This window comes from Erinaceus europaeus, chromosome 1, assembly GCF_950295315.1.
Source record: "Erinaceus europaeus chromosome 1, mEriEur2.1, whole genome shotgun sequence".
Taxonomy (NCBI): Eukaryota; Metazoa; Chordata; class Mammalia; order Eulipotyphla; family Erinaceidae; genus Erinaceus; species Erinaceus europaeus.
The window spans coordinates 54,968,159-54,992,744 of NC_080162.1; the positions used below are offsets into that span (position 1 = coordinate 54,968,159).

Below are 24,586 nucleotides of genomic sequence, written 5' to 3' on the forward strand. Positions count from 1 at the left end.
GAAACCACCTCATGGTACAGATTTCTTTCCTGTTCCAGAAGATTCATCATTAACATAATTGCACACAAGATCATAATTCATACAGTTTAGTATTTCCTACTTTCTGCTCCTTTGCCAATATAGTAAAATTCCTAAAATATTGCCAACCTTCATGTATTTTTCCTACCAAGAGCAGTGACAAAATTAAGTTGCTATTCTGTTCTGCTTTGCTATGTTTTTTTTTTTTCCACATACAAGTTCTCCAGATACTAGAAGCCAGGATGCTGTTGGTATTTTAAGTAATGGCAATGCTTAGACTGATACACACACACACACACACACACACACACACACACACATACACACACACACACACACACACACACACACACACACACATACACTCCCCAGTAAGTTTTAGTGAAGGAACAAGAATTAGCAAGCCCTTATGTAAGGAGATATATATAAATCCTGGCAAAACTAACTCTCTCAAAAGCAAGGCCGACTCCCTAATGATGATCTCCACATTAGTCAATTTGGAAATTTTCAGTTCAAATGCAAATTTCTCAAGGGACTGATTTTCTCTTTTTATAAATAAATACCTGGTTCGCCCTTTAATAAGTTTAGAAGCTCCATTTTATCTTTACCAGGGTCATGTGTCAAATAACGTTACTTCACAGCAACACACACACAGTTACAAGGCAAATGCTTTCAGATTACTGAAGTCTGGCTTTCAAATATACCATGTATTTAAGTTGACAAGAGTGTCTTTCTGTTGCGACAAAGTATATTCATAATTTCTGCAAAGAGATTTTTTTTTCTAGAAAATTTCTATTTTTCCCCCCAACCTTCATGGCTTAAGCATTTTATCCAGTTTAAACGATGGGGATTTAAATTGCTATTTTAGTGGAAGAGGCTTGATTAAAACCTGTGTCCTCATCAAGTTATTGGACAGTGGTTCTTGGGCTCTGTTTACATTAGTGTCAACCTTAATTTAAATTCTGCATAACTATATTTGCTTCCCTAAATGCATTCACCAGGAACACACCACAAATTACTTTGCATTATGAGCAGAGTCTCTTTGTCTATTGCAAAGTGTTTTGAAATTAGCACCATAAGTAACTAGCTGTAAGTGTCACTCGATCTTCTTAATGCCTCATTAATCAAACCCCTTGGCAGCTGGTGTGATGTCCAAGCGTGTCTCATATAAGATCAGTATCACTTGTTCCTTGCTTCTGACCACAGTCTTTTAAATTTGACTCATTAATTGTGCCCTTGCCCTCCCTACCCCCACATTCCTCCTTCCTCTTGTCTCACAACACATGCGAATTTCTACTGATAGCACTTTCATGTGCATTCTTTACAGAAAAAACATTTTTTCTCTATAATCTCAAAAGGAAGACAGTTGTTTTATTTAATTAACCACAATGATTCAGTATGATTTTTGATGTCCCTCTTAAATACCCAGATGGAAAATTTTCCTTGAATAAGTTTTTACTCTCTTCTTTCATTCATTCTTTCTTCTTTTCAAGTTAAGAGCTAGAGATTAGAAACAGATTAATTCTGACAGGTTTCAATTTCCATTGTGGCCTCCATTTTCATAAAGATGGGATATATTTAGTCTAAGCACCTAATCAGGGGAAAAAGTTTGTTTTTTTTTTATTCTCCCATATGATCTCTTTACTAAATAAAAATTGTCAAGTCTTATTGACACAAAAGAAGTGCAAACCAGCTTGAACTTGATAGCTTTATTACAATCCTTACCCAAAAATAGTCCTCATCCAAATGCCTATACAAAGTCATATAAATACATATTTTATAGAGTTCTTTTTAAAAATTCATGACACCATCAAACATTTTCAAATTCTAACTAGAAACCTTGCCCCATATTTCATCACATCTCCTAGGTGACATATAAGATGGAACACCCATATATATACCCTCGCACTTATCTGCACACATGATCATGCACACATACCCCCACACATAAACTAAACCCTTTCAATTTAATACTAATGTCAGTAAACAATTGATACTTAGTGGCTCAATAGCTACATGGATATTTTCATAATGTTCTGAGTCCTGGATGGGCGTGTTGGGTGGGCGTTTCTCTGCCGGAACCCCTGCAGGTTTGGGGCGTGGGGGTAGGGGCGGCGCGTGGCCTTCAGAGTTTGGAATCGACCCTCGGACAGTCACAGACCGACAGGTGCCTGCTTCTCCCGCTGCGGCAGGCGGCACGTGAGGTCCTCTCTTCACAGGGCAGCTACTCAATGGGAGGCCTTTGGCTTCCTGGCCTCTCCTTCTGACCACCCAGCAGGAAATATATACGGAAGGCTTTTTTTTTTTTCCTCCTCCTGTGGGTCTTGATAATGTGGAAAAGAAAAAAGAAAAGAAAAAAAATCCTCAAACGCATAGAACCTTTGTGTTTGCCGCAGGTGGGCTTCTGGCCTGTAAACGTTAAATATAATCTTAGTAAACCATTAATTTTCTTTGAAGTTCTGCTTTTCACCTTTTCCCCTTAGAAAGCCATTCAGGATAAATCATTCTTATTACAATGGAATTAAGCATTGTAGCTTGGCTCCTTAAACCAACACCACTGGTAAAGCCCACTGAGTCAGAACACTGGCACACGTACACCCAGCAATGTAAACCTGGCTTATATTTTTATTTAAAAATATATTTCTACTTATTTTCATATTATGATCATGTGTCCTTTCACTATTGGCGTTACAGATAGGTTCTGGCTTTACAAGAGCAAGTGTGAAAGAACATTTTCAATCTATTAAATGACATTTCCTCTGATGAGAGTTGTAATGCATGACAATTACAAAAACACACTATATATCTGTATGTTCTATCTTCATTTCATCTTGGTTTTGCTCTCACTCCAGCAACCTTGATCTGTTAGGATACTGACCAAAATACATATGGAAATAAAAAGTTAAAAAGGACTTTTAGAAGTGACAGCTCATCACTGAATAGTTTTTAAATTGGTATTTCAAAATGTCCCCTTTTCAGCAGCCAGAAAAATCTGGTTATTTAAATCAAAGATTCTGCAACAACCCCCTCCTCCATGCACTGTATACACACAAACATACACACACACACACACCTCTTCTCTCCTTTCCCTAAAAGATAAAATTTTGGTCTGACAACCAATAAAAGTCACTGAATCCTTCAATTTAAATGGCACAAAGATTGTATTTGATCACAGCCTGAATTTAAGTAAGAAAATGAGAAAGAAATCACAAATCAGACACAGAAGATGCTGTAGACCTATCTCCTCTCACCCCATTTCTCTTTTCTCCCTTTCTCTCCCCCCCCCCCCCACTAACCTCTTGTAATATAAAAAGAGCAGCCCTGACACGTTACAGTAAAGATACCCTGAGATTTAGGGGGATAAGTAGGGCCTTACTTAGCTGCAACACCACAGCTGTGCCCTTATCTGGCCAAAGGAGACAGGGAACAACAAAAGACCCCAAGGAAGGGCTGGAAGCTGCATGGGAAAAGCACTAGCCCAGCATTGTGGTGCCCTTCTGCTGAGCAAATAGTTCAAACTGTTCATTCCCATCTTCTATTCTCTCCCTGGTACATTGTTTGTGCCCTTGCATTTCATTCTGCAAGGAAGGTTGCTCTCTGGGCCTATAAGCAAACAGTCCAGAAAAGAGCTAGCCATCCTCTTCTCTTCCCGGGAGAACTAGCATTTTTATTTCAGCTCCAAGCTGTCAAAGACCTAGAGAGTTTATGTCAGTGTCCTGAATTAATTGCTTTAAGCTGGAGCAAGCTTCACGGGCTACCAAATGTCCAGAAGATGTTTATTAATAACGTTTTCTCCAGGATTCTGGCTCCAAGCTGTCCCTTGGTGGTGGCCTTTATCCTTCTGCCACCCTCTCACCCCTGTCCTCTTGATGTTGGGGTTGGGGGTGGGGGAACTTGGCTTTCTTCAGTTGTTAGGACAGAATTTAGAATTGCTTTGAGTAAAAACGTATACACTTATGTAACAAGATGCGTTTGATAGGCATCCTTGTTCTGGCCAGGAGTTAGAAGCATGAAAAGTGTGACCCTGCGGTAGTCACAAAAACACCCCTGTGTGAAAAGCGCATTTAACCAATACAATTAACACAGTGAGCAGAAGAAATCACTTCCCTCCCCAATCCTTCCTCACTTCATTTCCCCACCTGCCTCCCCAAAAAATTCAGTGAATCTGACAATATCATGTATTTTGAAGTTCTCCTGGTACCACAAAAAAGGAGGGGGGCTTTTTAATAGAATGAAATAATAAACCAATTTATATACCAATATAAGACTAGGATCGTGAGTACCATTGTGTAATTTTCCACTTGACTTTTCATTATCTACCTGAACAAAATCAATCTATATGTATGGGATCAACATACAATTCCAGAGATAAAAGCTGAAAATAAATGTGCTTTGCATATCCCAGAGATAAAAGACACAAACCTCCGTACTGACTTTTCTTCTCTGGCAGATGCATTTATAAAATAAATTGTGTGTCAAGGAAAAAAAAAATAAAGAAATAACAGGACTTGGTGGTGGTGTCTTTAGGATGTTGGCTCATTTGCTGGAAATATTGATCCCACAAATGAGCAGTGGTTAATAAGTACCCTGCCGATGGTATCAGGCCTTTTGCCCTAGTTTATACAGAGTGCAGTGTAGGTCAGTGTTTCCCCAGCTAAACCACCCCACCTCCAAAGGAGAAAAAGAAGGAGGAGGAGGAAGAGAAGAAGAAGGAGAAGCAAAGGAAGGAAGAAAGAAAAATAAATAAAAGGGTATCTCTGTTTAAAACTGAGGATTTCTAGGACCTTCTAAAACCTTACCACAAAGAGAAAGTACACTAAAAAATAATATTATGTTAGGGAATCCACGCTGCAGTACGTGAAAAATATTTGTCTTCTAAAGGGAAGGAGAAAAGCTTGTTGGAACTGAGTTTTTGTTTACATTTAAATAGAGTGTTTCCCTTTTAAGCCTTTTCTTGCCTCAGTATTTTAAAATAGCACTAAGAGCAATGCCACTCTCTCTGCATAAGCCAGTTTTAAGTGCTAGAGATTCCTTCCATTTTGGAATGAGTTTCAGTGAGCACTGGTGTGCCATAGGCAGATGTTGGTAGCATTATGGGCTATGTCCTGGACTGTCTATGTGTCTCCATCATGTTCAGGCATCCTGGAGATAAAGTTCCCTTTCTCTCCCACCCAGCTGTGATTCTCAGAGTGGCCATTACTCTCTTGTGTGATAAGGGATTCCCCACATTTTATTAGTCAGTACAAAGGGCCATAGGGTCGGGTACTAAACCATCTTTTGTTCATTCCAAAGACTTACTTTGATACTAGTACACTTTTTTTGGCCACTGAAAATTGGACAAGGGATTTATAAAAACCACTCACTTCATATTATTTGTTCAATGCTTACTTTAGAAACTTCAGGAGAAAAAAAGAAGAAACTTCAGGAGAGATCAAATGCCTGCTTTCGGAATATGACCTTCAGAACTTATAATTTGTGACACAAGACAAATCAACATTTTCATATCTTTGTGTTGTCAAATGCTGTAATTTCTGGGTGGTTTGGTTCAATTTTGCAAATCCTGATTTTGATTTTCCCTTTCCTCCATTACCCTGAGAATTCAATATTCATGTATACCACACATCTTGACTTGAAAGACTGCCTCTTGATTGTCACATTGCTTTGTTATCTCACTTCTGAGTTGATATTTATAGAAAATTCAAAGGAAAACATCTAGAAATAAGATGTAATTCAGGGGGGCATGTGATACTCAAAATTAAGCATGGGGAGAAGTGCATGCTTTCAATCAATTGAGCTTTTAGGAAAACAAAAGTCTTCTATCTTATCTTTTTGTTCCATTAGTTGTAAATAAATAAATAAATAAATAGAAAACAGAAGAATATGGTCATGGAGAATTAGGTAATCATTAGAATTGTGTTGGAAAAGTAAACTATAGTGGCCTGGAGGTGGCACAGTGAGTAAAGCACTGAACTCTCAAGCATGGGGTCCTGAATTTGATCCTGGGTATTTTTTATCTGCCAGAGTGATGCTTTGAACCTGTCTCTTAGTAACAAATTAATATTTTTTAAAGTTAACTATATCCTGATGATAGACTTTGAAGTGTTTCTGTAATCTCATTATCAAATTTGTGTCTCAAATGTTCATCCTTGGTGAATTCAAGGGCTATTGTATCCATGATTTAATTACTCCATGATTTAACACTTAATCGGCATCCTAGAGAACCAGCACAGCAGCACATCTGTCCCATCCATCATACAGAAAATCCCTTGGGACTTTTGAACATCCTGAGTTCTGTGAGTAACATGAACACATGAACACATCAGAACAGGGCATTTCTACTTTCACAAATTTACTCATGCTGGAAAATATCACAGCTAAATGGCATTGTCACTGTTTCTTTAGCCAGGGGTAGAACTCCATGCATAAACAGAACCCTGACATAGAAATGAACTATAGGGGAGTCGGTGGTAGTGCAGCGGGTTAAGCGCATGTGGCACAAAGTAAAGAACAGTCTTAAGGATCCCGGTTCAAGCCCCCGGCTCCCCACCTGTAGGAGAGTCACTTCACAAGCGGTGAAGCAGGTCTGAGGTGTCTCTCTTTCTCTCCCCCTCTCTGTCTTCCCCATCTCTCTCTATTTCTCTTAGTCCTATCCAACAACAACAACATCAATAACAACAACGATAAGTACAACAATAAAACAATGAGGGCAACAAAAAGGAATAAATAAATATTAAAAAAAGAAAGAAAGAAATGTAATGTAATATATATGGCATGTAGTCAGGAGATGGAGCAAAGGGTGAAGCACTGAATTGACAATCAGGAGGTCCTGAGTTTACCCTCAGCTTTGCTTGTGCCACTGTATTGCTTAAGTTCTCTTTACAGATATTTTAAAAGAAAATGTATGTGCTAATCAGAAGAAACTAAAGTTTTTTTTAAGGTAATTTAACAATCATGTCAAAGATGAGCTATTTTGACTTCATTCCAAGGGGAAGACCATTTTGATAAATAGAAGAGGACAGAAAATTATCAATGTTACCTTAGATATTTTTTAAAAATATCTGTCAGTAGGGAGTCAGGCAGTAGAGTAGTGGGTTAAGCACACATGGCACAAAGCACAAGGACTGGTGTAAGAATCTCGGTTCAAGCCCCCAGCTCCTACAAGGGAGTTGCTTCACAGACGATGAAGCAGGTCTGCAGGTGTCTTTCTTTCCCCCCTCTGTCTTCCCCTCTTCTCTCCATTTCTCTCTGTCCTATCTAACAATGATGACATCAAAAACAATAATAACTACAACAACAATTTAAAAAAAAAAAGGGCAACAAAAGGGAAAATAAATAAATTTTTAAAAATAAAAAATAAATAAATATCTGTCAGCAGTCAAAGTCTTTAAATGATGAAACAAAGAGTAAAAATAAATTCAGGGATAAGGATGATAATATGTAAATGTTGTTCTTACTATCTAGGAGTAAAATAATGGACAAAGACAAAATTCTCAGGCTGTATGCATTCTACAATGGTTGAAAATCTGGTAGAATCTGGAAAATTGAAAAAAATATATGAATAAAGGCAGGCTAGCCTGACCTTATTACCTGTCTGGATATCATAATGTAACTTATTTTGTCCTCAATAATTGCCTCATTCTTCTCTTCCAGGGTTTGTATAACAGAAGGGGGGTGGCATAAAACAGGTTTCAACCTCACCTATGGCAAGAGATAATAACCACAAAACTCCAGTGTGGCCCTTCATAGCAGGTTCAGTGAATAAAATGAGGACCCATTTACAAATGAGAAACTAAAGTATTGTCCATGTCTCTGGGACAGGTTCACTCTAAAAGAAAGACAAGTTAGAGTGCTATTCAAAGTTTTGTTTTTGTTTGGGGGATAGTGCTTGGGGGAGGAGTTAAAACTGGATGAATCATGGCTCTAACAAGGCTTCTAGAACTATCTACCCAGTTCAGTAAAGATAAGATTTCCTTCTCCTTCTCCTAGCCTTCTGAATTGTCAACACAGAAATCCATTCAAGAAAGAATGAGATTTAAAGAGAAGGCCAGAAGAGGGCTTTGCTGTACCCCCCCCCAAAGGGTTCCCAAACTCTTCACAGTACTTAAAATGCCCTTCAAAGAGTCCTAGATCAAGATAATTGCTTTTTTAAGATGAAAAGGAAAATAATTGTAATTTCTCCATGGCAACAGTTTGAAAGATGAATGAAAGTTTTGTTTTACGCCCATCCATATTATCACTATAAACAAACAAAAAATGCTGTTTTCTAAAACTGTAGATTGCTAGAAAATATAAACATGCTATGAGACATATGCAATTTATTCTCTCAGGCTCTAAATCAACATGTCTTTAATATATAGAACTAAATGAAAAATCTAAAACAACCTGAACACTGATGGGTGTTATTTCATCACAGGAAATAAGCAAGACGGTTATTTGTCTGCTCTCATTCCATGCCTGTTCCATTTTTTTTAACTGAAAATGGTTTCAAATATATTTATATTATTTAAATTATCGTGTTCTATTATTTATTTATTCATTCATTTATTGGGTAGAGACAGAGAAACTGAGATGGAAAGGGAAGATAGAGAACATAAGAGACATCTACAACACTGCTTCACCATTTATGAAGTCCTACCCCACAGGTAGGGACAGAGGGCTTGAATCTAAGTCTTTGCATATGATATGTGCATTCGGCCAAGTCCACCACCACCTAGGCCTCTATATTGTTTAACAACTGAACTGTTTGATTTTTTCTGCCATTTACATTATACAAAGTACATGTAATACCAAGGAGGAATAAATACATTAAAGAACACACACACATGCAAAGCATGTGCTCTTCTGGCTGAACCACTTTTTTGGGTTGCCCAAGAAGCATCACTTCAAAAGTTCAAAACAGTAATCAGTCCAGCCAGCAAGAGCGATTTTGTTTGTTTGTTTGTTTGTTTTGTTTTCTCTCCAACTTTCCAAATCATTTCTGTTTTAAAAATAATTTACATTGACTGTACATTTAGATAAGTTGAGAATAACATCAAAGCATCTTTGTACTTGATCTGTAAGTTTATAAAGTCAAAGAACATTGATAGAAGCCTGTTGTCCCTCCCTCTGCTTTCCTCCTGGGTGTTAGGAAAGAGTGAAAGGATGCTTGGATGCTTGGATATTCACTGGGAGTCTTTACTTCTAGGAAAGGAATTTATTTCCAAGTAATTTGAAGCCTGAGAAGTCTGGGTGTGTTGAACTCCAATGTGAGATTTCCTAGAAATGCAATACTGACTCAAACAGCAAGCATTAAAGTGCAACTGCTTTACCCTTGTTAAATTTCTTTTAACTAAGAAAGTAATTGAACTAAGAAAATCCAAAGAAGGGGGGGGTCTATTATTTACATTTTGCTTAACATCACACCAAGTAATTTCACATTCATGAAGGGAGACCAAATTCCAAAGTGTTTTTTAGCTCTGTCTAGTCTAAAATGCCATGCCAAGGCACCCAAACAGGTCTTAGTTGAAATTGGATTTTATAGAGATTTTAGATGGTGAGAAGGGAAATTTGTGGGATTCCTCTCTCTGGCTTGGGGTAAAATTAAATAATCTGCTTGACTCCTGTATACATTTTAGATTCATTTATGCTTACATCTTTCTTCTACTTTTGTCCCTGGCCTGCAGCTCCAGTTCCACATACAGATGGTTACATTCTCATACTGGGCACCCAGAGAAGGTCACATGCTTTGCATCAATGGCAATTAGTTTCCTTTTAACATGGAAAATGTCATTAAGTTCTTGAATAATTCAAGAGTAGAGGTCACAATACAGTGTCCCTTTTGGGGGTCTTTATGGTGCAAATGGCAAAACAGGGCGATCCTATCAGTAAGAGTAGATCTAAGGTTTACAATGTAGCTCTATTTAGTGAGACAGGAAAATTAAATTACACGAGACACTCATTCATTGTCACCCGTTAACAGGCTTGGGAAAATTGTGACTCCCCGGGGGCAAATCAATGACGACTATCGAGGCAAATAAAAATATTTCATTTTTATTGGCCCATGTTTCCTTTGCTTGGTTCTAAAAAAACTAATAAACATAAACAAGCCCCTCCAACACGCACTCACGCAATCGAGCTCACGCGCACACACAACTCCCTTTGAAAATAGAGCCCCGACCCTCCAAAGCAAGATGATAACTCATGAGCTGGTTAGAAATCCTAAGGAACAAGGGTGTGTTTTCTCAGACAAGGTTGAATTTGGTCTTGATGGTGGGGGTGGCTCTGCAGTGGAAGAGTTCAGAGAAAAATTGGCAGCAGCTATTCCCACTCCCATAGAGGTTGACTGGATGGAATTTGAACATTTCTGGAACAGGGTTTGTTCCTCAAGATTGCGTGGGTGGACTGGAGAGGAGGCCAATCACTAACTGTCTTCCTTCCCCAAGATAAAAAGTGTCAGAAGGTCCCAGGGGACCTTTAGGGCTGGGCCACAGCGCCCTGAGGACGGGTGTAAGGACCAGAGAACCCAACAGCAGGCTGCGGGGGCGAAAGGAGAATCCTCGAAGGTCACTGAAGGCACTGAAAGTTGTTCCGAGGCCAGGAGGCCCGCACACCCTAATCATTGCGGGCTCTCCCAGCGCCCCCACGTCCACCCTAGTTCCAGTTGAAAGGCTGGTGGGCGTGGCCGTCCGAGTCCAATCTTCCCCCTCTCCCCGCGTACCTGGGTCGGGCTCTTACCCTTGACTGTGAGCAGCATCTACGCCACGCGCTGAGTGGCAGCTCCACCTGTGCGCCCTGAGCGCCACGGCGCAGGCTGTGCGAGACCCCAAAGAAGCCGGCAGCCCAAGGCACCTGCTGTGGAGCCCACAATGCGCGCTCATGCTCCGCTACATGGAGTGTGTGTGGGGGGAGGGAGCAGAGAATAAAGTGTGTGACGCTCACCCAAGCCATGGGATGGATGAGTTGGCTTCCTAGGGTCTGTTCTCTGCGTTTTATAAATTAAGGGCATATGGAGGCAAGCGCAAGGACTGGAGTAAGGATCCCTGTTCTAGCCCCCGGCTCCCCACCTGCAGGGGAGTCGCTTCACAGGAGGTGAAGCAAGTCTGCAGGTGTCTATCTTTCTCTACCCCTCCTCTCTCGATTTCTCTCTTTCCTATCCAACAATGACGACATCAATAACAACAACAATAATAACTACCACAATAAAACAAGGGCAACAAAAGAGAAATTTTCTAAAGGGGAAAAATGGGTGCAGGGGAGTGGTAGACAAAAATGATAACATCGCTGCCTATCGCCTTGTTTGATCTTTTCTTTCCTCTTTTCCCCTTTCTCTTTTCTTTCAGACACACACACACACACACACACACACACACACACACACACACACATACACACACACACACACACACACACACACACACACACACACACACACACACACAGTCCCAAAGCCCAATAGTGTGTATGTGGCACTTCCCTTTCTTTCTGACCTTCTCTAAGACTCTGGGAAACCCAGTGTTAACCAAGCAAGCGGAGAGAGGGAGAGGCAAAGCCCCCAGCCCCGCGCCTCCACTCGGCTTGGGTTCTTCCTACACACATTGGCAGTGGGTGCTCTCTGGTGCAGAAGCCCGACGGGCGCTACCTGAGGTTCCTTGGCTCTTGAAGTCTCTCTTCATAGGGACCCAGCTGAAACACTCTCAGCAATGCCGCAGAGCTGCTGAGGGTTCGCAGGGGAGAGAGCGACCCAGGGTGTGTGTTGGGACCCGGGAGCCCAGCCGCCTTCCCGCGTCTCAGAGCCCGCACCTCAGCCCTCCCACACCGCCCTGGCGGCTTCCTCTGAGCGCTGCACCCCGTTCCCCAGCCAGTCTCGGGGAGCAAAAGCTAATCCTACAGACTGTGATTTGAGGCTCATTCCTAAATGGCTGTCGCTAGTTTTCGGAACCAGCCACTCTGTAGTCATAATGGGAGAAGGGAGACATTTCACTTCTAAAGGTTATGTTCCAACACGACCGATGCCTAGACAGAGCGTTTTATATGTGGGGCGTGGGCCTCCACACATTCCTACACGAATTAAAGAACAAACTACATACCTGGGGTGGGGGTGGGCAAAGGGGACAATGTAGAGAGAGTTTTGTTTTGTTTTGTTTCTAAATACCTCCATTTAAGCAAACATTTGGGGGGCTCCAGGCCACCTTAATTCCAAAGGCAATTTTCCTTAGTTTTAATTTGATTTGCATTTTTCAACATTGATAATATTCAATTTCATGGATGAATACACATGTAAACATAGTTAGGTCGCTTTTTTTTTTTTTTTTCCCTTGCAGCAAACAGAATGTCGCTCCTCTCGATGTGCGGTGGGAGGCAACAGCAGAGCACCACTAGTACCGGCAAGGTTCTCCAAATTATCTTTTCTTAAACTTAGTAGAGTTCTGCTGGGATCCAGAGGCAAGAAACTACTCCAAAAAAAAAAAAAAAAAAAAAGCTAAAGTATTCCCCAAGTGTGGGCAGACTCCCGCAAACACTTCACTGCACCACTGACTGAAGGAGGGGAAGAAAAGAAACTCGGCTCCCTCACAGAATCTACCTCTATGTTAACCAGAATCATTGTGTGTTTTTATGAAAAAAAATTAAGCAATTCAGAAATTATAAATGTTGTGCTTCCTCAGAAGTGTTTGAGTGTAATTTTAAAAAGACAAATGCTGGACAATATAAAGAAATCACCTTGAGCACCCATGAGCCATTTTATCAAACAAAAGTAGAAAAATATAAAGTGAACTTGGTTATTCATCTTTAGTCCCATCAAAGTTGATAGTTAATAAAATAGCACTGTCAATAAAAATGGACAGAGTGCTGAGAGATGCTGGTAAGCAGTGTTTACCTAAGACTGTGGCTGTGGATAGCCCGCTGTTATTCTTTCCTTTTCTTGGATCTGCGCATATGTAAGGAAATAATTGAATCTTATCAAATATACAGATAAAATGGCATGCACCCCCAACTGAATTGTATACTCCTTCACAGAATTGTGTTAGAGAAGGATCAAATAAATTACAGATTTTTTTTTGTTTGTAGCTTATATCCTGAATTTACTAATTTCAGGGAAAACTACTCATTAAAAAAATTTTTTTTGCACAGTTCCATGCTAATGCAATGCTGAGTACTTTGGATGATGATGTTTCTGTATTTCATTTTAAGAATTTACAAATAACATGATTTGTTTTATTTTATAAACAAATTTGTTTTAAGTTGAGGAACTTATAGGCAAGATCAGTAATTTAGTTTTAGGGTTTGTGTACGTGTGTGTGTGTGTGTGTGTGTGTGTGTGTGTGTGTGTGTATTCAGGTGTTAAAATATTGGGAAGAACAGAGCCAGAAGTTACATTTTAAAAACTTGTTGCTTGAGGTTGGCTGCTATACTCAAAAACTGTATGCTAATTTGAAAAATATTGTTATCATGTGAGAGGCTAAAAGGCAAACAGTAAAAGTATTCAATTTATAACAGTACCATCTGAGGGGGGGTGAGTTTTTTACTTCTTCATACTAGCTGTGGTCTATGTCTTCAGGAAAATTGTTCTTTATAGCTTGATTTTTTTATGGTTGTCGAAGTTTAAATCATCACTGTTCAGGATTTACACTAATCTTTGCTATTGTTATAATTCAGTCACTCTTTATTTTGCACAAACAGATGACAATGTGTCACAGCCAACAAGATCACTTCAGAGAAAACAATTCCTAGAGGTAGAAGCAGATGAAGGTGATGTAATTAAAACAAATGGTCTATGCACTGAATTGAAAATTGTGGACTACAGAATATACCTTTCTCTTTTTCTACTACTAATAGGAAGTAAATGGGGATCTTGAAAACAAAAAGAAAGAAGAAACACCTATAAAATTTTGATCTTCACAGTAGTTTTCCAGCTCAATTCACTTTTATCCCTGAAGAGATCTGTTTTTAGCATGTTTCTGCAGGGTGATTCTGTGGGGTCAGAAAACAGTGAGTGTTGCATAAGGAGGAAACCCCCCCCCCCCAAGCATACACTCCACTTTGTTCAGCTGAGGCTGAACTGCAACAGGCTTATCAAAACTGGACTAAGGACTCCAGAGGACTTGAGTGGGGGAAGGGAGGTCAGGGAGAAATGGCCCTGGGAAGTCCTTGGCATGTATTGTGGCCAGGTGGGGCTCTTCAGAGATGGAAGGGAAGGGAGCACAAAATCATTTTTTGAGGTGTTTTGTCTACAGACTTGGGGTCTCTCTCCTTAGGAAGAGATATAAGTTCTTCATGAAAGGCATAGCACTCCCAGAAAGAACCAGCTCTGGTTGGGGAATGGGGGAGGTTAGCTGAGGGACTGAAGATCCCTTCTTGATTAAATAGTAGCCTGAGGCACAGAAGGTGTGTGTGTGTGTGTGTGTGTGTGTGTGTGTGTGTGTGTGTGTGTGTGTGTGTGTGTGTATGTGTGTGTGAATGCAATGGAGAAATCCTGCAGTTACTATTAGTTGTTTACTGAGCAAGGGCAAAATCTAAACAGCGCTTTCCACAATCAATGGAAGGATCTCCTCAGGTTCCAGAGTTGAGCTCCCTAAATGAGTCTGGCATTCTGATAACTGCAGGTTAGCACCTGAGATCAACTCCTATCCCTTGCTTGATGCTGGCAAAAGATAGCTAGGCATCTTGCTCATGAGCTCTGGGAAGGGAGAGGCGAGAGGGGGATTTAATTGTCTGCCTGGGTGAATCGAAATGTCCTTTTAAAGCAAAGAAATCAAGAGAGATTGGCCTTTAATTGGCAAAGTCTGCTGGTGAGAGGGGAGTGGTAATTAAATGGAGAGTGAGCAAGATAGCTGGATACCTGCTCCTCCTTGCCCAACCCCCACAGCCCCCATATTACACTACCCCTTCTTTTTCAATCTTTAGAAGGCTTAACATCCAACCCTACTGCTGGTAGCTGCCACCTCCCATACAGTCTCCGCCATTTAACTGCAATTACCCAGTTTGGAGTGAAGAACAAAGTCTAATCTAGTTTACTTTAAAGAGCTGGACACTTCATGCCCCAGATTTCAGATTACGTGAGGCCTTAGAATTCAGTTGTCCAATGCCCCTCTCCTTCCTCCAGTTTTCAATATGTTGGAAAGGAGACTTCTGCACCAAGCATGTGCCTGTTTTCAAGAAAACTAGTATTTCATTCCTGACTGGCTCCCAAGGCCTGGTGCAAATAGGTGCCATTCACCATTGGCTGGTACAGCCATGTGCCCATGTACAGTCCAACAGTGAAAACTGTGCATAGGTGAAGCTCATCTCTAACTGCAGACCAACTGAGTTCTGGGCCACACACTATTCTGCCATGTAACCAGGTCAGTCCTTCTAAGCAACATAATCTGGAGGAAATCCCCAAAACAGATAACTACCTAGCTCTGTATCTGTATATATTATCTGGGGACAGGCTGTAGGGATCTCCTTTGAGAGGAGGTTGAGACTTAGTGTTCCTACAGCTGGAACTAGAGCAAGGGTGCCTGAGGATTCAGCAGTCAGGCAATGTGTGCATTCTGACTATGCTGTCACCTGTGCTGTCAAGCCACAAGGTATGGATCAGGGAGGTCAAAAGCCAGAGTATCTCTGAACAATCCAGGCCTTCGCTCCAGAATCCCCAGGAAGGTTTATAAGTTGTACCTTAGGGAATAATATGAAATATGAGATTCAAAATTTGGGATAATCTGAGCATGTTTTATCTCTTAAGTTAGATCATTGTTTCACCTCCCTAGCATTTCTCTGCTGTCCAAGTGGGCCATTTAACTACTGATTTATTATTTTTTTTGCCTCCAGGATTATGCCTGCACCATGAATCTACTGCTCCTGGATACTACCTTTTCCCCTTTTGTTACCCTTGTTGTTTATTGTTGTTTGGGCTATTATTATTGTTGCTGCTGTCATTGTTATTGGACCAGACAGAGAGAAATGGAGAGATGAGGGGAAGATGGGGGGGAAGATAGACACCTGCAGACCTGCTTCACCACCTGTGAAGCGACCATCCTGCAAGTGGGGAGCAGGTGGGCTCGAACCAGGACCCTTACACCTGTCCCTGCGCTTCATACCATGTGTGCTTAACCCGCTACAATACCGCCCAGCCCCTGATGTTTTTTCATCCTTTCTCTTTCAGAATTAGTCAGCTGAGCTGCAGAAGTTTCGATGAGAATGAGTCCTGGCCCAGACCCATTGGAACCTCTGATTTGCAGGAACCATTGTCACATGAAAATTCTAATATTTCTCCCAAAAGAGAATAATAAAACTCCACCCTGACCCCAGACACATAACTCATTCTAATTCATTCAGAACATCAGATAGGGTCTTTATCATCTTTCAAAAAAAAAAAAAAAAAAGTAAACGAGCCTCACTTTTTGAGGTTGTGTTTTTCCTTCCTAAGACCACCCCCCCCTTCCCTCAACATTTCAGTCTTCCCTCTCTAGCAAGCACAGCTCATTTCAAACACTTCAGAATTCTGGCAAAGGCAGGTGTCATGTTGCATTAGAATGAGAGAGATGCATAAATATTTTTGGTCCATACTTCCAAAGGGATAAAGAATAGGGAACCTTCCAATGGAGGGAATGGAATATGCAACTCTGGTGGTGAGAATTGTATGGAATTGTACCCATTTTATCCCATAACCTTTTCAATCATTATTAAATCACACAAAAAAAGAAAATAAAAAGAAAGAAAGAATGAGAGAGATCTGTGTCCAGGTCAGTTAAGTCAAAGAAAGTCGAAAGAATATGACATTGAAAGATGAGAATCTGATGTGGAACTCTGAAAGTGGAGCACATTTCCTGATGTCTTTCCAGCCAGCCCTACCACCCATATTAAAATATATTTTAATATCTACCAGTGAAATGTGGGGAAATACGAGGTCAAGTTCATGAAGATACCTTACATAATGTCTAGTATATAGGGAAATCCATTTTCTGGTGATTAAATTGAATACAATTGTACTAAAGAAAAGAAGTGGGTGCCAGGCCAGGCTGTGCCACACCTGGTTAAACACACACACATTACAATACACAAAGACCTAAGTTCAAGCCCCTGGCCCCCACCTGTAGGGGGAAAGCTTCACAGGTGATGAAGCAGAAACGCAGGTGTCTCTCTCTGTCTTTTACTCTCTACCCCCCCACTCTAAAATTCTCTCTGTCTGTATCCAATAATAAATAAAATAAAGTAGAGGGTTTTTTTTTTCCTCCTGTGTTATTGCTGGGCTCGGTGCCTGCACTATGAATCCACTACCCCTGGAGGCCATTTTTTCCTTTTTATTGCCCTTGTTGTTTATTGTTGTTGTTGCTACTATTACTATTGTTATTGCTGTCATTGGATAGAACAGAGAGAAATTGAGAGAGGAGGGGAAGACAGAGAGGGAGAGAGAAAGATAGACACCTGCAGACCTGTTTCACTGTGGGAAGCCTTCCTCCCTGAGGGGTGGGTCTTACGAAGTAGGGACAGAGGAAATGGGAAACACTAAGATAGCAGATAAAAGAGGGCAGCATCTTGGCCAAGAATTAGACTCACTTTTGTGTGTGTTGTGTTTTGTGTGTGTGTGTGTGTGTGTGTGCGCGCGCGCGCGCGCAGAGGTGGAATTTCCTTTACTAGCAAGACTTTAAAAGTTATGACTTCTTTCTGTGTATACATAAATTGATTATATGTAACTCAGAGTTTCAGGTTAAATGAAAATTATTTAATGGAGTTGATTTCCTTAATTTTTAAGTTGGGGGTTGAAGGCAACGCAAACAGACAGCAAAGAGTGGGGTGGTGCATTTTATATCAGAGTTTGAATATTTTGGTATCCTGACTTTTGTGAAAAAGATACTTCTAGCCACTACATATAACTCCCTAAGACCCAAATGAACACTACATCTTGTTCCTCCACAGAAAATAGTATAGAACTACCAACTACCCTTCTCAGGTCTCCACACAATCACCTCTTCCCTTAGATCCTTCCAAGTCCTTAGATCCCTCCAAGTTCCAAATTTCCCAAAAAGTCTATTATATAATTATGTCTACTTTGTGATTGCAGAATAAGTTGGGATCATATTTCTAGTGAGATAGTACAGACTGGCAGGTATCCAAACTCTGAACATGCACAATATTCCACTGTCCCCCCCCCACATATGTGTGTGTGTGATGCTAGAATTTCCCTCTGCTCATTTGATATGTTTAAGTCCAGTTAATATTTTACTGCTCGCATTAATTCCTGGCATAGCTGGAAATATCACTGTCTACAGTAAGCATCAAGAAAGTGTTAGTGGGAGTCGGGCTGTAGCGCAGCGGGTTAAGCGCAGGTGGCACAAAGCACAAGGACAGGCATAAGGATCCCGGTTCGAACCCCGGCTCCCCACCTGCAGGGGAGTCGCTTCACAGGCAGTGAAGCAGGTCTGCAGGTGTCTATCTTTCTCTCCTTCTCTCTGTCTTCCCCTCCTCTCTCCATTTCTCTCTGTCCTATCCAACAATGACAACAACAATAATAACTACAACAATAAAACAACAAGGGCAACAAAAGGGAATAAATAAATAAAATAAATATTTAAAAAAAAAGAAAGTGTTAGATTCCAGGCACTAATGAGAATGTGAGATCTCTAGTTTTGTAAAAATAAATGTGAGTTAATGTGTTCTGTTTCTTTCATAACTCCTAGTCCATGGCTGTGTTAGCTAAGAGAAAATATCCTCCCACTCCTAGAAGAGAGAGGCAAAGGGTAAAAAAGACAATGTATTTTAATGGGAACCCAGTTGGTGGGGGTAGGGAGACATGTGTGACAGTGACATCTGATCAGCCTTCATCTTGTTGGCTGGGAGCTGAAAACCCTGAAGAATAGCCACTAATGTGGAAAACTGGTAAATTTCTGTGAAGACCTGCTTGTATAAACAGCCCTGTCTTCTCTACCTGTGCACCAGAGGGCCTTTGATGGCAGTTTCTTCTGCACAGGAAATTCAGAGAAGTGGATTAAGCCCCAAGGGTGCAGGGACTGAGGGGGAGGGGAGAGTTGCAGTCACCTCCAGTCTGGCAATAGGAACCACTATTGGAATGACAGCTTGTAAAGTAAGCCTCCATCAGTCTCCCGGGAGACAGCCGGCCTCAACTTGGGTGTTCCCCTCTTGTTAGCCTCCATCATAATTGGTCTCTCCTCCCATCCCGAGTTGTTGGTTTTCTGTGTGTGGCTTTTGGTGTGAGCGTGTTAGGTCATCAACAAATACAATGGTGGGGGTGTGTGTGTGAGGGGGACACCCATGATTGTTTTAAAGAAGAAAGGAGAAAAAGGATAAGAGAGAGAGTGCAGGAAGGCCGTGAGCAGAATGGGGAAGATGCCCTAGGATTTAGGCTTCCGAGGCAACCCCTGGAGTGCTCAGGGATAGAGAACTCCCTGGGAGATTTGTCAAAGGGAGAAGAAGTCCACTGGGAGCTGGGGACCCCACTGAGTACTAGTAGGGACATTCATCCATCTCACACAAATTCTGTTTGCTTGTCTTTGGAGGTGCCTGTTACATCCCATCCGGCATCTGGCACCTCTCATAAAAAAAAAAAAAAAAAAAGGCAACTTCCCCCCACCAAAAATCTCAGTGTTAGAGGAAAGATACATGTGCAAAGCCACCTCCCAGCCCAGAATGGGGGGGGGGGGTGAGCAGGGGTGTTGAGGAGGTACATACCTGTCCAGTCAGCTCAATTTTGCCACCACTTAATTTTTTTTCTCTCTATCTTTGTGATATTTTCACTCCCACCCCAGCACCCATGTTTCTTTTCTTTAGAGGAAAACCAGTTTGTGTATGTGTGTGACGGGGTGTTGGAGGGGAGATGCTACAAGAGATAATGGGTGTTCTGAAGTCCACTGTAAAACTGAGAGGAGAGATTTCTGTGGTTAAGGAGACTTGTAGATAGATTTTTGTTGTTGTCTTGTGTTGTTTGTTTGTTTTTGCCCAAAGGGGGCCTCAGAAGTTCTGAGATGCTCTGATATTTATTTACTGTCAGAAGATACTTGCTAGGAAAAGGAACAAAGAATTGCAAACTTGCTCATCCTTTTATTTTTTCTTTCTTTCTTACTCTCTTTCTTTCTTCCCTAATTTCACTCACAAACCCTTGGCTTCTCTGGGTTGCCATGGTGCTGTCGCCAGGGGCTGGTGTTCATGGTGTCCCTGACCCCGCTTAGGCATTTAGGGCCTGAAATCTTGCTCTTTTGCTACAGTGGAGACAGCAAATTGGGGCTGGTGACTTTGAGGGGTGGGGGAGGGCAGGTCTCTCCTTTGTGGAGGGGCTGGGTGCCCAACAGCCTGTGGGTATTTGCCCCGCAGAAGTCCCACTAATCCAGGCCCTGCTGGGTAGGACACTCCACGAAGTCCCTCAGAAAAGGCTCAGCTGCTTTTGATGCAAGCTTCTGATCTATATAATCCAGACCTTGATTCTGATCTATATAATCCATGCCCTTAAGAACCAGGAGATATTCCAGGTCCCTATGTTCAGCAGGAAAAGCTGACTGGTCCTCTTCCTCCGCCTCCCCCCCCCCCCCCCCCCGCCCCAAATAAAAAGTTGCCCAGAGGTACCTCCAGGTACCCTCCTGAGCGAACCGCTCCCCGGGTGCCCTATTAAGTCTTATCTGGAACCTCTCCCCTCCCTGCGCCCACATTAAAAGGCTTCCCAAGCACTAGCACTAGCTTCCCGTTAAAAAGCCCAGAGAAGCCTGGCGATAAGGATCAAGCGTTTAAATTGGCCATTTGGAAGATTACATCTCTTCAGCGAGGATCTTCCTTTCAAAACTCGCAATGAAATAAGGCCGAGGCTACTCAGCCCCAGGCTTTCGATGGCCGGTAGGGCACCTTTCATTCGGTGGTAAAGAGGGCTGGGCTGGGTGACTCGCCACCATCAAAGGCCCGAGGGAAGGCCGTGGAGCTACACTCTTCTAATGACAAGTAATTGACGGATTCGAGGCCTTGCATTACTAGCGGTACCAAGAGGCATTAATTATTTAAAAACGATTAGCCTAGCCTCGCGTCTCATTCAGGGGAGATAACCAGCCTCCAAGCCTGGAGCCCGCTCTGGGAGGGTGGCAGCGCGCTCCCCAGCTGCCCGTGGGAGTAGGGCAAAGGGGGGTGTTTCCAACACATGAAGATACCCACTTAACTGAGCTTGCTAACCCCCAAGGACCCAGGTCTGCCCTTTGGCATGACAATCCGGGGACCGCAGCGCAGACGGGAAAAATTTCCTTCTTAGGGTGTCAACTTTGCTGTGGCGCGAACGCCCTGAGTCACTCACTGCTTGGCAACATACTCAGAATGATCTAGGAGTCCAGGACTCGTCACATGCCCAGTGGTTTGAAACAAAATGCCCTCTAATGCCTAATTCGAATGGGGTGAGAGCACTAGGATAGTTCCCGAAGAAAGACACTTTTCTTGCACTACCCTCTTGAAAGTCGAGAGTCCTGTGCTTTCAACTCGTAGCTTCAGAACAACTAGTTTTCCCAGCTGGCCACTTTGCTAGAGCGGCGAAAAAACTCGGTTAGTCCAGTGCAATCCCCCAGCACAGCGGCACACCCCTGTCCTACACCCCCTCTCGGGAAGAAAGACAATAAAGGGGTGCGGGGCGGAGTTCTTTCTTTCTTTCTTTCTTTCTTTCTTTCTTTCTTTCTTTCTTTCTTTCTTTCTTTCTTTCTTTCTTTCTTTCTTCTCTCTTTTTTTTTTTCAGTTAGATGGGATTGGGATCGCGAAAGTCTTCTGAACCTTCCTGCAGCGTCTGGGTTCACCAATCTATGCGCAAAAGCATTTGCTGGTGGCGACCACAAAAGTTCCTTCACTTTCTTGAAAAGGGGATATTAAGTCCTGCTCTTATGTGGCACTTAACCACCACCACCACCCCCAGACCCTCCACCCCCACCCCACCCCGCCGCCGCTTTCAACCCCTCGCTGCCTCTTCTGCTTAGAGTTTTGCCAGAAACATACCAGGACTGGATAACCCATGCGCACTGCCTAGGGGGAAGGTGTCACCGAGCTCTGGCCTCCGCCTCTGCAGCCAGCCACCTGCTTGCCCTTTCCTACTGACCCCCGGTCCCGCTCAGCGGCCAAGTGCTCCCCTCTGCCCCCACCTCCAAGCTGCTCTTGGGACGCTGGGGGTCCTAGGTTGGAAGCCCCAGCCCAGAGAAATGTAAGGGCCCCCAGTAGCTTCCTATGTCTTAGAGGGGCCCCATCGAACTCTCTTTAGTCAGGGCTCAGTTTCAGTCTAGCTCTTGGACTCTTCATCCAATGTGCCTTCTCATAAATCTACCCCTCCAAAAATGTTTCCCACCTTCTAGCCCCCAGAGTTTTCACCGACTTAGCTTCTCACTCCCTTCATCACATCCCCCAAAACCACAGCTAGGCGTCGGAGTTCTTGGGTGGGGAAAAGGACTGTGGGGGAGGGGTGACGCGAAGGCCGGAGTCCGGGTGTTTTAGCTGCCTAAGGGACCTGGGTTCGGCCAGAGTGGGCGCGCTCCCTACCTGAGGAGCTGCGGGTCGGCGGGCTGTCGGTGGAGCGTCCAGCACGCAGAGGGAGGCGGCCGACTGCTCCCAGCCCAGGCATCCCCGCATTTATTTGAGCTCAAACCGGGCGACTGTTGACTTTAGCACACAAAGCAAAGATTTCACTGCCCGTTAGTTTAAAAATGAATATTTTACCAAGATATCGATCAGCGTTATAAAATTCAGTTAAGTACAATGGGATCCTGGCAAAAAAAAAAAAAAAGGAATAATAAAGGAGGGGGGAGGCAATATAATATCTGTGCAAATTTGCTGAAGTGTGACGTGGCATAGAGAGTTTACCCTCCTGGAATTCGGATCTAGGATGTTTTTTTTTTCGGTTGTTTACTGACTTTGTTTATTCACAGATCACGGTTGTTTAAACCGGTCAGGGAAGGCGCAGAGAGGAGGAAGAAAAAGGGAGTGAAAAGGAGGGAAAAAAAGAAAGGCTGCATTCTACATTACGGGAGTTGGGGAAAACCGGAGGAGGGAGATCTGTGAGTTTGTGAGCTAGGAGTCTAGACTGCGGAAGGGGGCTGAGGCTGGGATGGGAGTGTGTGTGTGTGTGTGTGTGTGTGTGTGTGTGTGTGTGTGTGTGTGAAAGATTCTAGAAGTGCAGAAAAAACCCCGAAGTCCCCCAATCACCGACATCCTTTTAAAGCATTCGGACAGAACTATATCTTATCGGCCAGGATCAGTAGAGGGGGGAGCACTAAGTAGTTTAAAACGACCCTGGCACAATGGGCATGAGATAGGGAACATAGTAGGTTAGGACAGCGCTTTCAACCTCCATTGTCCTCCACTCGGCCTGGCCCTGCCTCTCCGCTCCAGCACCACGGGAGCCTTTTATGTGATAATGAAACACATTTCAGGCCAGGCTCACGATGTGTGTGTCCTCGCCTTGGGGAGAGGCAGCCCTTATTGCTGACTGTGGCCTCTGGACTCCCCCTGCTGCTCCCCCCCCCACACAGCCCACTGCCCCAATTTCTCCTCCTTGTGTTCTTAGGGACAATGGCCGCTTAAAAAAAAGGGGTGGTGGTGGAATTTGGAGGTGGTGGGAGGGGTGAGGGTGTGTGTGGGGGGGGTGGTGGTGACTTTAGGACAAGTTCCCTGTACCTCAAGCACCTGGAAAGGCCAGGGCTTGAGGTTTGGGGAGGGGGGGGCAGAAGGCAGGGAAGATAGCACTAAGAAGCTGTCTCCAGTCTTGAGGCTAGGTGGGGACACTCCAGACTTTGGGTGGTGGCAAAGCTCTGAAGAAGGGCCCTGAGACTGGAAATTTGAAGCTAAATGTTTAGGCCTCCACAGCCTGCATCGAGTTCTGACTCTTAACTGTATAAGCCGAATGGCACCAATTTTTTGAAGCCTGTGAAGACACTCACTCTAGGCCTTGCCTGGCCAATGTGCAGACCTGTATGGGAAAAACCAGGGCTTCTTATGTGCCCTGGGGCCGGGCAAAGCCAGGGGACTGGGGTGAGGTTCAGGCTCCACCTTGGCTAAGCAGTCTTTGAGGAGAGGCAGCCTGACTTATAAGAATTTATTCTGTGTCTCTTTCTTTTTATACTTTTAGATTTCCCTTTAAAACTCACAAGACCTCACGAAACTCACAAGGCCCATTCATTCCCAGCTTTGCAAGTTTGGCTTGCCAAACTGGACTGACAGAAGTCTTTGCAAGGTGTGTGTGTGTGTGTGTGTGTGTGTGTGTGTGTGTACCCTGGTTATCACTGGCCAAGCTTCATTTGATGGACATCATTCTGAAATACCCTTTAAAATCAATTCCAGGAGCAAGTTTTGTTTGGGGAAAAGATGTAATACAAAAAGTGGTCTCTGAATTGTCACTATTCCCAGGTTACACAAAGGCCTTTTAAGGTGGTATAGAATACCTAAGTGAAGACAGAGAGAAAGGTAGTGAAAGGAAGGCTCTATGGCTATAAGATCTAGGAGTCCCCCATTTCATAGGGAAGTGGAGGGGTGATCAGAGAGGAAACTATGAACAAATGTTGCACCGGAGTTTTACAAATCAAATTTGGGCTCACTGAGTTGAAAGAAAGTCTAAGATTAGAAATACAAGTGGTGGGGGTGAGAAAGAAGGAAA

General features: G+C 42.9%; 1 long non-coding RNA gene across 1 annotated transcript; it reads right to left on the reverse strand.

Annotated features, from left to right (window-relative positions):
- Positions 1-1,712: 1,712 nt before the first annotated feature.
- Positions 1,713-22,689, reverse strand: LOC132536845 (uncharacterized). Its single transcript, XR_009548391.1, has 2 exons — positions 22,477-22,689; positions 1,713-2,427 (listed from the first exon to the last, which is right to left on the reverse strand). It is a non-coding gene; the product is annotated as an uncharacterized LOC132536845 (long non-coding RNA).
- Between the last annotated feature and the right edge of the window lie 1,897 nt (positions 22,690-24,586).